Raw genomic sequence first — 15906 nt, forward strand, 5'->3', positions numbered from 1 at the left:
ACAGAAAATGGGCAGGGGATATGTAGTTAGAAGGCACATATTATGAACTTATTGGAAATGATGAAGATCCAGTGGTGATTAGGAACCAAAATTGAACTAAAGACTTAAAGTAAGATCACAAACAAACTTGTACTTAAAACTCCCCAATGCAACTGTTTTTAAATTTGAGATACAATCTGGTTGTAGTTTTTATATCCTTGGGTGCTATATAAATAACTTTTCTAATTCCCAAGTAGAAGAGCTGGAAGGAGCAGCTGAATATAAATGAAGCACCCAGGCAGCACAAACACTAACTGCAAGAGTGTTATTCCAGCTAACACGGCAGACAGGAATACACTGGTCAGTGTGTATGCTTTCAATCAAGAGACGGAAGTGTAAGACGAGCCAGAAGACGAGAAAGTAAGTTTCATTTAAGTTTATAAAGTTAAAATGTGATCTTACATTTTTGGCTAAATGAGCAATATCACAAAACAGGAAGGATTATAAGATGATGGGGTGACAGCTCGTGTTTGAGAGAAAGTTTTGGTCGTACTGTGATAAAAAGAAAAAGAAATAAGGCAATGAAAATATAAGAGCCTGGATGTCTTTAGAATTTCTCCGGTGTAGAGTTTACAACTTTCCACATTTCCCTCCCTCGAAAATGCCATTCTTAGAGAAATGATACCAAGGGGCACACCTAAAAGAGCCCAAACTCACTCCTAGACAAGGCAGGCTGTGAGATGCATACTACACTGTTTACAAGCCACCACCCCAGGGGAATCAAGAAACCAAGACCTGGATCATGAACACGGTTGGAAGCAGATTCATGCCTCCTGGTTCCCCATGCAATGGGGAACAATTCCAATGTTCAGACTGTACTTATTTTTGTAGGTTTGTACTTATGTTTGTATTATGTTGCAAACAGAAGGCATTCGGGCTTACTACCTGCAAGTTACATGCAAAGAAATGAAATCAGGAAACACATCATGATCTTAAGACCATCTGTCCCCCAAACTCCTACACTACCAGACAGAAAACTCATTGTTGGATCCCAGCATTTACATGGTGTTTCTGCATAAAACTGATGCTTCATAAATTTTAACTAGATGATAAACCAACAAATTGTGGATAATTTATTTAAAATAAAATTATTTTTTATATAACCATGTAAAACCTGCCAGACAGTAAACTTCAAGTTTCAGGTGTACCATACTTGAGAGGGTTGTGAGGGGCCAGAGGAGGGTTTGCAGCACCTCTGAGTCATCAGCTGGACCTGCAATGCTTCATTTCCTGCATTTCTTTCTGAACAAATGCCATCCTGTTCTACATGAACGGTGAGGTGAGAACTTGGGAAGCACATTTCAAGTGTAAGTGTTACCAACAGAATGGCAATGTGGTTCCACAGACAGAGATTGGCCTGTGACTCAGCAAATTTCTCTTGAAGTGCCAACGTAATTACTTACGCTAAAATAATTCTATTGTCTAACTTACTTATGGGCTGTACATCTGTTCTTGATGCTGATGCTCAAGAGCGCTTCGAGTGGATGGTTATGCTCTAGGGTCTCTACAGGCAAAGGATTCATTCAACCTTGGTAGCTCCAATGAGCCTGCAGTTAAAACCCCTCCCTGAGAAGCACACATTTCCTACTGCAATCTTTTCTGTACTGTGGGCTTCCCTCCACCTATGTCTACATCAAGATATCTGTGTTCCAAAACAGACTGAAATGACAGCATATTTAGTGCTATCCCTAAACTGTGACTTTCTAATCAGAATAAAAACTCTTTTTCTAGTTGAAAACTACGATTTGTTTCCCTCAAATGTTACTAGATGATATCAAAACTATTATTTTTGTAATGTCGTGACTTCCTTTCTTACACACACACACAAAACTGTGAAACAACATCTGAAGATTCTATATAAGAATTCCAACTGATTTTTTGTTTTTTTGTTTTTTGTTTTTTGTTTTTTTTTGGTATGGAATCCTGGTTAATAACTCTTTGCACTGTTGCCTAAGATTCTTCAAATTTCTTACCAAGTCTGTTTCAGCAAACACTTCATAGTCTCCTCTAATAAGCCACATTCCCTGAAAGTCTAAGGAGTGAAGTGTTTAACATCCTGGGAGGGGCAGAGGGAAAGTGACTGCTGAGATGCCACCCTTTCATTGACAGGTTCCCACCACAATGAGAGAGCCGAACACATCTACAGACAAACGACTGGAGGCAAAGCACACGGTATGTGGCTCTCCCAGAGACATGAACAACCTGCATGAACACACAGAGAGGAACTGCTGGGGAGTGGGGAAGAACAGGCTGACCCCTGCAGTTCATGTCTATTCCATCTCTTCTTGGTGGGGTTTGGGTTGGTGTTTGAAAGCAAAGTTATTTTAATACTCTTTGACACTGACGTTCCATTATGACAAGAGTGTTCAACATCATCTAAGCCTCCTTGAGAGATGTCACAGATAAGCCTGCCTTCAAACAAAACTGACTCTACAGGTATAATACTGGAACAAACATCTGTGAACTGGTATGGGAGAATTCAGTATTTGCAGGAATGAACACACATGTGAACAACTGAACATACAAGAGGAACATAGAGTTATTTTCATAAGATAATGAAGGAGAAGACAATAAAGGACTATATAAATTGGCTTTAAAATTAAGAAATAGGTGAGTGGGGAGGTATCTCCTCTAGTAAGTGCTTGTCAAACAAGCACAGAGACCCAAGTTCAATTACCAGAACTTATGTTAAAAAAAAAAAAAAGGCCAGGTATGCAGGACCAGAGAGATGGTTCATCGATTCCAGAAGACCCAGGTTCAATTCCTAGAACTCATATGGCAGCTTACAACCTCATGTAACTCAAGTTCAGATAAGCCAACACCCATTTCTGGTCTTTGGGGACACTGCTTGAACCCAAAACCCATACACATAAAATATAAAAATTTTTTTAGAGGCAGGGTGTCTCTGTATTGTTTTGGAGCCTGTCCTGGAACTCGCTCTATAGACCAGGCCGGCCTCTGTCTCCCAAGTGCTGGGATTAAAGGAGTGCAAAACATAAAAACAAATTTAAAAGCTGGTTGTTATGGTACATGTATGTAATCCCTAGTGCTGCTCCATGACAAAGAAGTGGATTCCTGGAGCTCACTGGCCAGCAAGTCTAGCTTACTGGGCAGGTTGCAGGTCAGTGAGAGACCAACACAGACACAAACCAACAACAGACAGCTATGGTTAAAAGTCATTTGTCTAGCTATTCCTTACGGCTCAGAGGTGACTTTCACTTTAAAACATGTAAGCCATGTCGATTGCTGGCCTTCCAAAGTACTTTTCTTGATGTATCAGAATCCTTGAGAAGCAAGGGGAGGGAATGCTGACATTTAGGTGTCAGACCTTCTTGCCAGGGGCAAATTAAAAGATCCCAGAACTCCAGTGAGACTATCATGAGAGGGGAGTAAAGAATAGGATTCCTTTCCTTCCAAGCCAAGTCCAATCAGATCTGTCTTTACAACATCTTCAAGGCATACTCTTGTTAGGACTTATTCATGTGAGAACTGCAGCAGGCCTGCCACACAGTCAAAGAACTGTTGATGAATTCAAGAGGCTGGGTTTGAAGTCTCAGAATTAATCGACTTTCCTGGTTTTTGATGTCCTTACCTACTAAGACTGAAAATGTCTCCATGGATGTTTTTATACTTATATAAGATACCATGCACAAGAGGAAGAACTTAGTGTCCAGTATGTAATGTTAGCTGAAACATTAGTATTATATAACATTTCTTCATAAAAATAATTTTCGTTTCTTTATCTACCCCCCAAAAAACCTGGCACTTGGACATGCTCATTAAGCATGTAGATACCTCCACAGCAGCAAGGCATGGGGAAATAGAATGTACAGTTTCTAGGGGACACATCTTAATGTGATTAGGGTTTGAATCTGTGTCTTCCAAGTCAAAGGCAAACAAGCTTCTTTCTATTTCACACTTTCTGCTACACAATAAGTTGCTACTTGTTCCCTGTCATGGCGATCCCACAAAATGCCCTCCTCATTTTATGGTTGTTCCACACCACTTAATAAGTATATCATTTGGGGCTTCCTGTGCTTTTTTGCTTGATGTATTAGGATGCTGTCTCCAGTGAGGTGGATCTCCCCAATATTATCCCTATTCAATGAAGATGTCATGTCCAGGACCCAAATGACATGGTTTCTTCTGAGTTCCCTAACTCCAGTCCCATCACTGGGTTCTTCCTGAAGCATCAAGCTTCTCACTGCAAATGGCCCAAAAGGAAGGAAGGCAAAATCAACACAGTCATTTCTGTGAAGAGCCACCGCACAAGCACTTTTGCATTTGCATTTTGTCATTGTTAGGAGAAGACTGCTACACACTGATGGCAACGAGCTCCTGAGTAGACTGTTGCTACACACTGATGGCAATGAGCGTCTGGCCTGGAACTCAGACATGCTGATCCCCGTGGCATGCTGTCCCAAGTCCAGTTCTCGTTCTTGCTAGGGCAGCCTGTATTATTATTTGTCACAAGGCTATTGAAGATTGCTATAATCACAGCCTTTATAGCAGTATGTAGTCATAACAGGCCTGCAATAAGCATTTGTTGTGTGAAGAAAAAAAATGAGTGACATTAAATAAAATAACATCTGAGGTGTGTTTCAGTCCTAGGATTCATTGTTTTCGTCTCAGCAAGAGTGTATCTCTCAAAGAAGAAATATTGCTAAAAACTTCCCTAAGACCATAAATGATCTGAACTTATTCACACACACACAATCAGTAGGGCAACACTCTTTTACTTAATGCCATTTGATTATCGAGGGTAATTGGACCCATCCAGGGGACATTCTAAGCTGTGAATTCAAGCAAGGCTCTTCCCAGCTTTGTGTACACACAGTAATGACCACCTACATGCACATCTGAGATCAGAATTAAACCAGCCTGAATCATCCATTAGAACCAAGGTCTGCAAGCAAAGACTAGAAATGTTCTTTGTTCCATTCTGCTCACGTGTCTGGTTTCTGAGACTCAGCCCTGCCACGATGCTTATTTTCTACCTGACTTTATGGATTGCAATTACTTCTCACATTACAGCAAGCCACAAGTGGCCCAAGCCAACAACCAGGGTCATGGAAGGTTTCTCCTTGTCCTTATGCATATGACAGAAAAGCTTCTTTGAACCAAACTTGATCTTCCTTCAAAAGAAAGGGAAAACTTTAAGCCTCTAACTCCTGGGAGTGGCAGTGAGAAGAGCCAGAGGGCGGTGAGCTAGCTCTGAACTCCTGGAGATCACTTGAGCACATTTGGCAATCATTTGGCTTCTGTTGAAAACAAGGCCTTCTAATTATGCTTCTGCCAATGGAAGACAAAAGACAGAACTATGGCTTAGAAAGGTCATGATGACATGCCAGTGTCATGGTGGTGATTGTGGTTTCTTTTGAGTACAGACCTGTTGATGGGTCTGCCACATACCCTGCTGGGGAACCCATTCATGAGAATGGAATCTCATGAAGACTGCAAAGTGATTTGCTGTTCTCCTAAACTATATCTCGCCTGTAATATTTTCTGACACTAGAAATAAAATAATAACATGTTTTGGTTCTTCTTTCTGCACTTCTCCACTACATCAAAAGTGATTTAGATGAAGAAGGTATGAAAGGCACAACGAGTACAGAGTTTCCCAGGCTACAGGGTTTTCCAACTGCCTCAGAGACAAAGGAGACAGAACATACAGATGTTTGTGCCTTGCCACAAGAGTTGTGGACTAACTCCTTCAGTGTCTCTGGAATGCAAATTTCCTTTCACAGTTTAGCAGTCTTTTTTGGATTTCAGCACAGTGAACTAACACTTTCCTGGATTCCAAGACCTCCAGAGAACCAGATGGATGAGAGGAACTGGGAAAAAGAACCCACACTGTTTGAAAAAGGTATGAATTTCTCACTCTGCATTTAGCCAAAAAGCTTTGAAAACTAGAAGAGTGAAATCACTTTTGGTTTGTTCAAATGCATGCCATCCCAGTTGTTGGTGGGGTGCAATAAGAAAAAACTCCAAAGTGATTCGGCGGTTCAGAGTCTGTGTTCAGTTTTAGCTGGGAAGCAAGTTTTAATAGAGATGGTATGTTTACTATCAAAGGCAGGAAGGAAAGTAGAGAGGGGAGTTTGCTCAACGGATCTTTCTGCCTGTCTGTGCTCTGAAGCCAGGGATGGCTTCCCAAGGCTAGCTCTTCTAACTAGACATCTTGGTCCTTTTGAACACTGAGACCTTCCCTTTCCAGACATACATCCTGCTCCCCTCCTTCAGTTCAGTATTCATTCCTATCAATTCAAACTTTTTAACACTGGGTACTCTTGCTCTTCATTCCCTGTGACCTCTGCCTTGAACATTGTTTTTCCTTTCTTCAATCCTTAGCTTTGGAAGTCAATGGCTTTGGATGTTACCTCTGTTACTGGTCCTTTCCCCCCAGTGGTTCTATATTACTTATGGTAGGGACCTGCATAGAGTTACCTGTTTATAGCTCATTGCAAACTAAAATCACATCACATTGTACTCCATCCTCCCATGTGATAGAAGCAGCTGAGTAAGAGGTGGGGTTCTGGGAAGAGCCTAGCTAATGGAATACTGTCGTTTTGGATGATTCTCTATGGCATATACAAAATATGACAAGATTTTCTCTTGAAGTTCTATACTGCCACAGGATATGTAACTTCTACACCAAAGTTGCCATGCTAGCAAGACCACCTTTAGTAAAGGGAGATGGATGAGAAGGCCTACTTGTTCCACACTAGCTGGTCAATAGTCTAAGCCTCTGAGAGACCTCGGTTTAGAAGACTCAGAAGTGTCTCCAAGCTGCAGCTGGCTGAGAGACTAACAGACCCTGACCAGTTGGTGGGGGAAGATAAAAAGATTGTTTAATAACCAGAAATTTGTTATCAATTAGTTATGGTGGCTCTCATATCAAAAAGCTCTTCAAAGAAGAAATTTGAACTTATGTTATGTTGGTAACACTACATATGTTTCATAAAGCACAGTAGAAAGTGTTTTGTAAGTACCTGAATGAATGAATGAATGAATGCAAGAATGAATTAATAATACATTTTGGACAGGTTCTTCATCAATGTATTGTAAGTTCCAGAAGAGAGCTTTATTCAAAATGATCGGGCATGCTGAGTGAAAATATTGACAAAACCCGAGAGTAAGAATACAGAATAGACTTTCCTTCTCCATAGAATAGGTAATTTTCAAAACCTGCAAGTCATTATTTATTCCTAAGTACAACAGGGACACACAAGAAAGCACAGGAATATGCATATGCATGGGCGATTCATTCTCTTCCTGAGGAGCTACTGCTATTCTTACCATCTCTAAATGAAAAGACAACAACTTTCTCTTGGATGATGTTCGATTAACAAAGGCAATGCATTTCTCTAACTGTATAATCAAAGGAGTGTGTAATAGCTAAAGTTAGAGAGGGTCATGGAGAAAGTATTAGAGTAAGCTATCTGTCCCAGTTAGTATGGGGAGTATATTCCCTGTACAGCACCCCTAGTTAGTCAGGGATTATCCAGCCTGAAACTATCATTTCCAGGGACAGTAGACTCTCTTGGAAGGTATCCATTCTACTGGCCTACTTAATTGTTAGAAGATTATATTTAATCTTCCTTCTGTCCTCTATAGGCAAGTCTGTTGCCTTTTCTATGCAACAGCCCTAAAGAGTACTGAAAATATTGTCCCTTTTGAGCCTTCTCTTGGGATAACTACCTGGACCCTTTCCATCCTTTCTTATGGGCTATTTACGTCTCTCATCCCCCCCCCACTATTCTCAGCACAAGTTCCAGTTTGTCCTGGTTCCCTTCAACACATGGGGCCCAGAATAGAACACGGTACTGAAGGCTCCGGAGCTAGTGTGTGTCCTGCGTACCTCTTCCTAAAGTAGTGTGGTCAAGGACATCATTTACTTTTCTGTGATCTGATATATCGTTATTATGATTATTGATCTTCTGGTCAAATTTCTTCTCTTAGGGATTTTGTTTTTGTTTTTTGAAAACATGTTGAAAGACATTTGACATAGTGTCAGCATCAATTTTCCTTCTCCAACCAAGTACCATTACTTTTTGTCAGAATATACATAATTTGCTGCCACTATCTCTACCATGCTATCCCATCATCTCCTTTTAGATGACCAGAGAGACATCCAACATGTCACTCAGCCTTTCCATACTGACCAAGAGTACACCAGGCACACAGCTCTGAAGTCTGAAGATTTCATTTGAAAAAACAATGATTTCTGAGCCTATTTAGTCCTTACTCTGTGGTCAGGCACCTGTAGCTTTAAAACAGTTCTGTGACTGTTTGACATGCTAGAAAACTCTGCAATGGATTTCAGAAAGGCTAAGGGCTGGCCTCCCTTTAATCTCCTCCAACGAACATAGACTGTCCCAGCGTTGGAGAAGACTTACAGAAGGGAGGAAGAAGGAAAAGGAGAGAGATCTGCAGTAATAGATGTCTCTTCTATATTAAGCATTGGTTGTGGCTCTTTTTTTTTATCAAATTAACCCATTAAATCCTCAGAGGAACACCAGGATCAAATATTGTTACAATTTTATACAAGAACACAAAACATAGATTCTTTTATCATTACTTATTTATTTACACGTATCCAAAGTCCTAAATTGGTAGAAAGGATTGAACACAGTCCCACCTGACTCATGTCTCCATAGTTAGTAAAAACAAGTACTTCATGAGAAAGGAAACGCCGAAAAATGCGGGCATGCATAATGACTCGGTACGTATTAAAAGTGTTCTTAATTAATGACTGCATCCCTGAGATGGTAAAGTCCACAGAAGAACAGGAGGAATCTCAGACTTAGGACAGGGAAACTAGCCTTAGAAGCTTCACCACCTTGCTAAAGTGCGTCTGAGTAACTGCTTCTCTGTTTCTTGCAGAAACTGGACTGTAGTTCAACACATAGCTGCCTGCAATAATAACATGAACTTCCTGCTGCTTTGCACCAAGGGGACTTGAGTAAGGGTAGAATGAAGCACCCTTAGAAGTGAGGAGCAGGGTGTCAGCACAGCAGGAGTCCAGAACCTGCCCACAGTGCCCAGGGGCATCTCCTTCCTCACCTCCACACCAACAGGGAAATGAAGACGTCTATTTTGTTTTCTACTCCTCCAGATGAACCTGGTCTTCACAAATGCATGTACTTCATGGTTTGATTCCGGTTACTTATTCCCCCTGTCTTCCTTTAGTTTCTAATGTTCATTACAAAGTCTGGATGCAAAGAACCTCAGCAATGTTTCAAATCTTCCCTGATTGACGGACAGCATCAAGAAGAAAGGACATACAGGATCACACCTCTTTCCCGCTCAGGAGCCGCACTCGGTCTCCCTATGGAGAAGCAGCGTTGGCACTGCTTGACACTCACCCATTCTCTTTGGTTCAGTGTGCTCCCTAGATTCCAGCCAAAGACTCTCCGCAGCTCTCTGGACTTGTCTTACGTGTTGCCCTCCTTAGTTGCTCCCTTAATGGTATTCTTCGCACTTATATCTGACGGGACATTTTCATACTCCAATTATGTGTGTCCTCTCCGCTGAGGAATTTAGGAACAAGAAACCATTTCTCCTCTTAAATACTATTTTATTTTACTTCGAATGGGGGGAGGTTGCGAGGGCAGAGGGTGGATATGAAAGGACGGGGAAATGAATAGGATAGAGATACATAATGTGAGAGAAACAAAGCATAAATAGAAAGGGTTTTAATAGAAAGGGTTTTTTTTTAAAAAAAAGCATGTTTTGCACATAGAACTATGCCCTTGTAACCTGTTTCACTGTATTCTTGCTTTTGCCAGTGTTTATCTCCACTGTCGTTTGATCTTCTGGGGATGGGGCCATCACTTAAATTATCTTTTCATTTCCATAGCTAGCAAAGTGTCTGTCATAAGCAGCAGGTATGCAGTAAGCGACCTTTGACTCATGAGGGAGTAAGTACAACACAAAGCGTTGATTTTGTTGAGGTTAATGGTGTGAATCTTCATCTCATTTAGGAGACACTAAACCTCACGGGCAAATGCAGCTTCAAAGGAAACAGGGACATCTCGGTCAATTGCTTGTCATCATCAGGCGTACATGGCACGCACACAGAGAAGAATCACCGAAGAACCTGTGAGGTGTCTTAAGAGATGCTTGTCACTCAGTCAGGTCCAGACAAGGAGAACGAATCACAGACACTCTAGAGAACTTGAAGATAGGATTATTCTAAATTTCTAGGTAAATATGTCTCTTAGAGGTGAAAATGTGTTTTCTTGGGTAATTTCTTTCATAATTCAGTACTGCAACTGTAATTCATACTTCTTCAAGTTCAATGGATTTTTAACTTCTCTCAAGCATTTCCTATTACCCCAAAACTCCCTTCTAGCTCTAGGATTCCCAGGTCCTGGATGCATGCTCTCACTGTAGCATCTCGACTCCACACACAGAGGATGCTTTGGCAATGTGGCTCAGTGGGCATTCTCTCAAGCAGCATTCTGATTATGCTGTTATGAACTATTTACTGCAAAATGCTTTGGGTGAAGCCTTTAAAACACGGCTTTCTGGATAGAATCACTACTTGAAACTGTATAAGACCATAGTAGAGTGCGAGCCCTGGACATCTGAGAATGAAGTGCACACTTATTTTATAAGTGCCACAGTTAGTGCTGGAAGCTCTTCGTGACAGTAAATATTAAAGGACATGGATCTGATGCTATACAAAGTAGCACAAGTTGCAGCTCCCCATTGATTATATCATCAACTCAGCAGTTTTTAATCTTGCATATCACCAATTTACATGTATTATCTAACAAATAGTAGAAGCTAAAAGCCTTAATCATCCTCATTTTTAAGTCTGTGTTCTTTCTACTCCTGTGCAAAGAAAATGTTAAAACATAAAGTTCTCAAAATTGATGCAAAGTCTATCTTTAAAACAAACAGGCAAATAAATAGCATGGAAAACATGTCCTCTGTGTTAAGAGTGTGTGACAGAGGCCTTTTATTCTGTGAGAAGAGATATCAAATACACCAAGTCTTAAAGTAGAATGGACATTGTCAAATGACTTTTAGCCAACGCTAGTTGAAATGCAAGGTAGGCCAGGCCAGAACATTTCAGGACTTGGTATAGATTATACGATTCTATAACAAACTAGAGGGAAAGCAAAGGAACTGAAGGCTTAAGTAGTGCCTGAGGCAGCAGCTCAATGAGGAAGAATAGACTCATCACGTAATTCTGAAGTAGGGCTACAAGTAAGTAAAGCATATTGACCACCATTGGCTTCGTAAGTTCATAGCATCCTGAGAACTTGAAAAGATAAAAATTTAGGAACTGCCACTTTTTAAGTCTTCCTTGCCATATGCTCTTCAGACATTTCTAGACTCCGAATGTGGGGGAAAAAACCCTGCAGTGTGGGAAAGGAAAAGGAACCAAAGGCATCATATTCAGTAAGATGATACTTGGGATTCTTCGCCACAGAGATAACAGAAGATGGACTGTGGTAGCAACTGTGAAGGATGTGGTGTTCCTAACCCAGGAGGGAAATGTAGAGGACACCTGGATCCCAGAGGGTAAAGACCTAAGGGAACACTCCAGTCCAGCCGGGTGAGTGTATGAACACAGCAGCAGAGCTGGGGACAGGTAGTCTGTTACACTGCCAAGTCACTGCCTTTGGAGCCCAGGTCGTTCCCCATTCCTCATGCTCTACTTAATTTTTCATGACACCAGGGAAGGAATAAAACTACAGGAGACAAAGGGCAATGCTTAGTCTCAGGCATTTATGCCCATATTCAGTACTTGAGTTCCCATGTTTTTCCTTAAGTAAATTCACGATATAATAAAAATGGAAAAGAGTGGAGAAGAATGGATAACCTAATTATAGCACAGTGTGGAATTTGGCATATTCATAGAATACTAGACAACAAAAAGAAACAGATGGCTGATACAGCAACAGGGATGAATGAATCTCAGAAAGTGTACTCTGAATGAGAAAAGGGAGATTACCGAGAGAGGGAGAGGGACACAGAGACACAGAGATTTATCGGAAGGAAAGAACTATGGGAAAAGAAGTCAGAAATTGGTTGCTTCTAAGGGTAGTATGTGGGACTGGATTTGAAAAGGACATGAGAGAATTTTCTGGAATGATATATACAACAGTCCATTCTCGTCAAACTGAGCACTTATGAACTAAGTATTTTGTTTGTATAAAAGTATGTCTTAATAAAAATGAGAACACTGTAAGAAAGAAAAAGGGAATTAATGCTAGGATTGGTACCATTAATAAATATAACATGAATATACAAAATAGAAGCACATATATTCAAAATAAATAAGCCCAGGAAAAATGCCCTCTAGAGCCCATTTGACAAAGGTAAATATGCTACCTAAGAAAGGGTTTAAATGCAGACAAATGAAAATTTGTCTTTGTTTTTTTTAAAGGCATTATTAGAAATGCATCTATTTCTTTGTCACTTTAAATAATTCCTGTTCATAGCAGCCTTTTACAATGCAATGTGATAGGTAGTGGTTCAGTTAGCTCCTTCACAGAGTCGTCGAGAAAGCAGGCTCACAAAGAGCAGGTGTATTTTTCAGGATGTGGGGGATGGTTTTCTAGGTTTCAGGATGACCTTTTCTCACTTTGCCACACGGGCCCACGGTGTCAGAGATTCTTACATTTGCCCCTTTACACATCCATGCCCACTAAGCACTGTTACTAGAATACTGAAGAGGCTGAGTTCTTCTGGCACTTAACAGAGTTGTAACCTCACTGGTTGCTCTGTGAAGCGCTTACAGTATAGCCACAGCCCTGGTGCTCTTAGAACTCTCCCATCAGGGACATTCTGTCCACTCACACAGCAGAACAGAGGAATCAAAGCAAGTCTCAGGCAGAGCAGGGAGGGCTGCCACATCACATGGCTTCATCATCAATGCAGAAGGAGTGCTTAGGAGACCAGAGCACCACGGAGGAGAAACTGCTTCAATGGAGTGCATGGGAAAGTACTAGCACTGTCTCATGGATTTTCATGGTATAGGCCAATCATCTTGCTGAGGTGATGTAAATGTAAATGAGGTGATATGGTGTCTCTTTTGTGAGACTGAGAGAATTAGACAACACAGGGCAAGCTCAGGTCCCACCTGCTCTCATAAGATTCACTGTTCTGAGGACAGGCATTACACACCCCAGTCCCGGCCAATATGGCTTCCCTTTTGTTTTACGATTTGCTCCTCTAGATCTGAGTTGTCAATGTAGACAATCTAGACTACATAAGTTCCAGTGAGTCCCAATGAATCCAGATTCATTCCTGAATACATAATGAGTACAACAAGGATTTGAACGTATCACTGTGTTCCAACACCTGAACAAAGGAGGAAGGGAATCCTGGGAAAGGAGGAAAGAGGCCACCAAAAAATATCTCTGATGAATGTGGTAGCACACATTGGCAATGCCAGTGCTCAGAAGTCTGAGACAGGGGATCAAGAGTTCAGAGCCAGCCTAGTCACCTCTTTCTGGTGACTATTTTGAGACTGGGATAACAGCATCATATATGAGAAGCTGCAGTTTTTATTTCATGATTTATAGATGTTACAAGTGAAGTTCAGAAAAATAAAGAAACCAGCAAGCTGTGTGGCCGAACTTTGCGCTCTCTCTGGTCTGGCTCAGTCCTCCCTGGTCCGTACCCTCCTGAGTCAACTCGCTGTTTAAATAATGCCTTAGCAGATGTGTTGCTCAGCCTTGCAGTGATTACCACATTTATGCTTGTCTCAGAGTGAAGTGCAGAGTATTTGTGGGAGAACAAACATCAGTTATTCTTGTTGACATAATAATGGAGATGTAGGACTGGAAATCTAGCCTAAAGTTACAACTGATGCTTGTAGTGAGCTTTTAGATATTTAGATAAGATCCTATGAAAGCACCAATAAAGACAGTTTCTTGTTTATGCTGGCTGCTTTGGAGTCTAAAGAGACACAGTGAAGTTGTCATGCCTTTTGTTACTTGTCAGGGTACCTTTCCCAGAGAATTTTAATCTAAAGGAAAAACGTCCCTGGTGATTCTCGCCAACTTCAAAGACAAAAGTGTGAATGCTACTGAAAACTGTCACTCCCTATTCTGACTTCAAATCTCAGCATCTGAGAAGAAATTAGATTTCTAATTTTTGAATGGGTGATGAGAGCCACCAGCATGGATGGAACAGTTTCCGCGTCAGGGACCAATTTTCAGGGACCAATGTTGTTTCTAGATTATTCTGGAAGAAAAGGCAGTATGGATCACAATTGGCTAAACCAAGCTCTTTGGTATTACCAATTGTGCTAGATGACTAAGATCACCATTGCTTCAGAGGAAAGACATGGTTCAGTAATGTCAGAATGTTTGTGGATGGTCCTTCAGAAAATGCCACAAAGTCCTTTTCCTTCTAGAATCTCTTATGTCAGCTGTAAACTGAATAATGGAAACTAGTAATAGAATAATGGAGTTAGAATACTGAAACAAACAAACAAAGACCCCAGAAACTATCTTTTTAGATAAAGTTTTTAGAATAAACGACCTAAAATACTTATGATGATATGCTAATATAAAAGTATTTCACAAATCTTGTTTGCTAAGAATATTGGGCATCATTAGAAGCTGTTATTAGCCATAAGCGACCTGACCAAAAAAGACTTGGCCCAGGCCACTAGAGATAGTACCGCTCATAAAAGTATTAAAAGTATTCAGCATATGAGGAGTCTGCATGCAACAATCCATGTCCCTAGGCTGGTCCATCCCTTCATGTTCCAGACATGGAGCTTCCCCCTCTTCTAAACTGCCAAAGGGAAAAGGATCTCCTGGATTTGTTACATCTCGATTCCCTGTCTTGATTCTTAGACAATAATGTTTTTTTTTAATTTCCTAAATCAGGCTTCTTTTTCCCAAAGTAGTAGGTCTGCAATGTGGGGTTTGCATAGGATTTAAATAATAGAATTTAGATAGTATATCAAAAAACTAGTGACCAAGCAAGGCCATGAAATCTAGAAATAGACGAGACACTTCATGAACTCAATGCCATTGTGTGAAGATAATAAAAAATAATTACTCCTTAATTAGAAATAATTTCTGTTGACTTGGGTTCTGCTGAATGTATCAGAAAACATTTGCAGAATGCTAAAAGGCACAAGTAGGTACAATTAAAGTTTTTATGAAAACTTAGCTGATGCATCTGATAGAACTAAGGTACTCATGGAGTCAGACCAGAAGATTCTCCTATGTATTCATTCATGCACGTAGCCCATGGTGGAGAAAGCATAATGATGTACCCACCCAGCCGGACAGAGTGAAGCTCAGGGGTTGTGGATGCTGTCCCTGTTGGGTGGCTCACACTAAAACAATGCATGGGAAAGCCGCACAGCGCTGGAAGGGTGACAGAACTGAAAACTCGTGGGACTCCAAATACTTGTTATATAAGGCTAAGGCAAGCATGACAGCTTTAAGACCACATCAATTATTGCCATAGAAATGCGAATACCCAGGAATGTTTCATCATTGCCCTCCTCCAAGCCTGGAGACTAAAGATAATAATCTTTCGTTTTATGCCTAAAGAGGAACTTCAAAGCGTGTAAAGCTCAAGAGGTGAAGCAGCCAAAGCTCACACAAAGAGAACTTCAAACAGCAGGCTGCAGTGCCTACTTCTTCCTCCATTCTCTTCTCAAAGAAAATGAAAACAAACATTTCCTGGAGGTTTGCAAAATCTGACTTGACACGACAGAAGTAATTCATGGAATTTCTATGAAATAAAAGACAGTGTCACAGACTCTTTATCAAAAAATAAAAAGAATTACAGAGCAATAAGATGTGCACGTGAGGCAATTAAAAAGGCTCACTTCCTTTGCTATGACGATCGGGCAGAAGGCTAGTGTAGTATTTGAAA

The 15906-nt window shown here is 40.8% G+C and overlaps 1 protein-coding gene and 1 long non-coding RNA gene across 4 annotated transcripts in view; one reads left to right on the forward strand and one right to left on the reverse strand.

Annotated features, from left to right (window-relative positions):
• LOC101828273 (LIM domain containing preferred translocation partner in lipoma) overlaps nt 1-15906 on the reverse strand; it is a 583098-nt gene that overhangs the window by 26034 nt on the left and 541158 nt on the right. The gene's annotated exons all lie outside the window — the stretch shown is intronic.
• On the forward strand, nt 244-15082 carry LOC121141982. The gene is made up of 4 exons (XR_005878982.1): nt 244-399; nt 2149-2211; nt 5812-5905; nt 8923-15082. It is a non-coding gene; the product is annotated as an uncharacterized LOC121141982 (long non-coding RNA).

Source organism: Mesocricetus auratus, unplaced genomic scaffold (genome assembly GCF_017639785.1).
Source record: "Mesocricetus auratus isolate SY011 unplaced genomic scaffold, BCM_Maur_2.0 Super-Scaffold_100008, whole genome shotgun sequence".
NCBI lineage: Eukaryota > Metazoa > Chordata > Mammalia > Rodentia > Cricetidae > Mesocricetus > Mesocricetus auratus.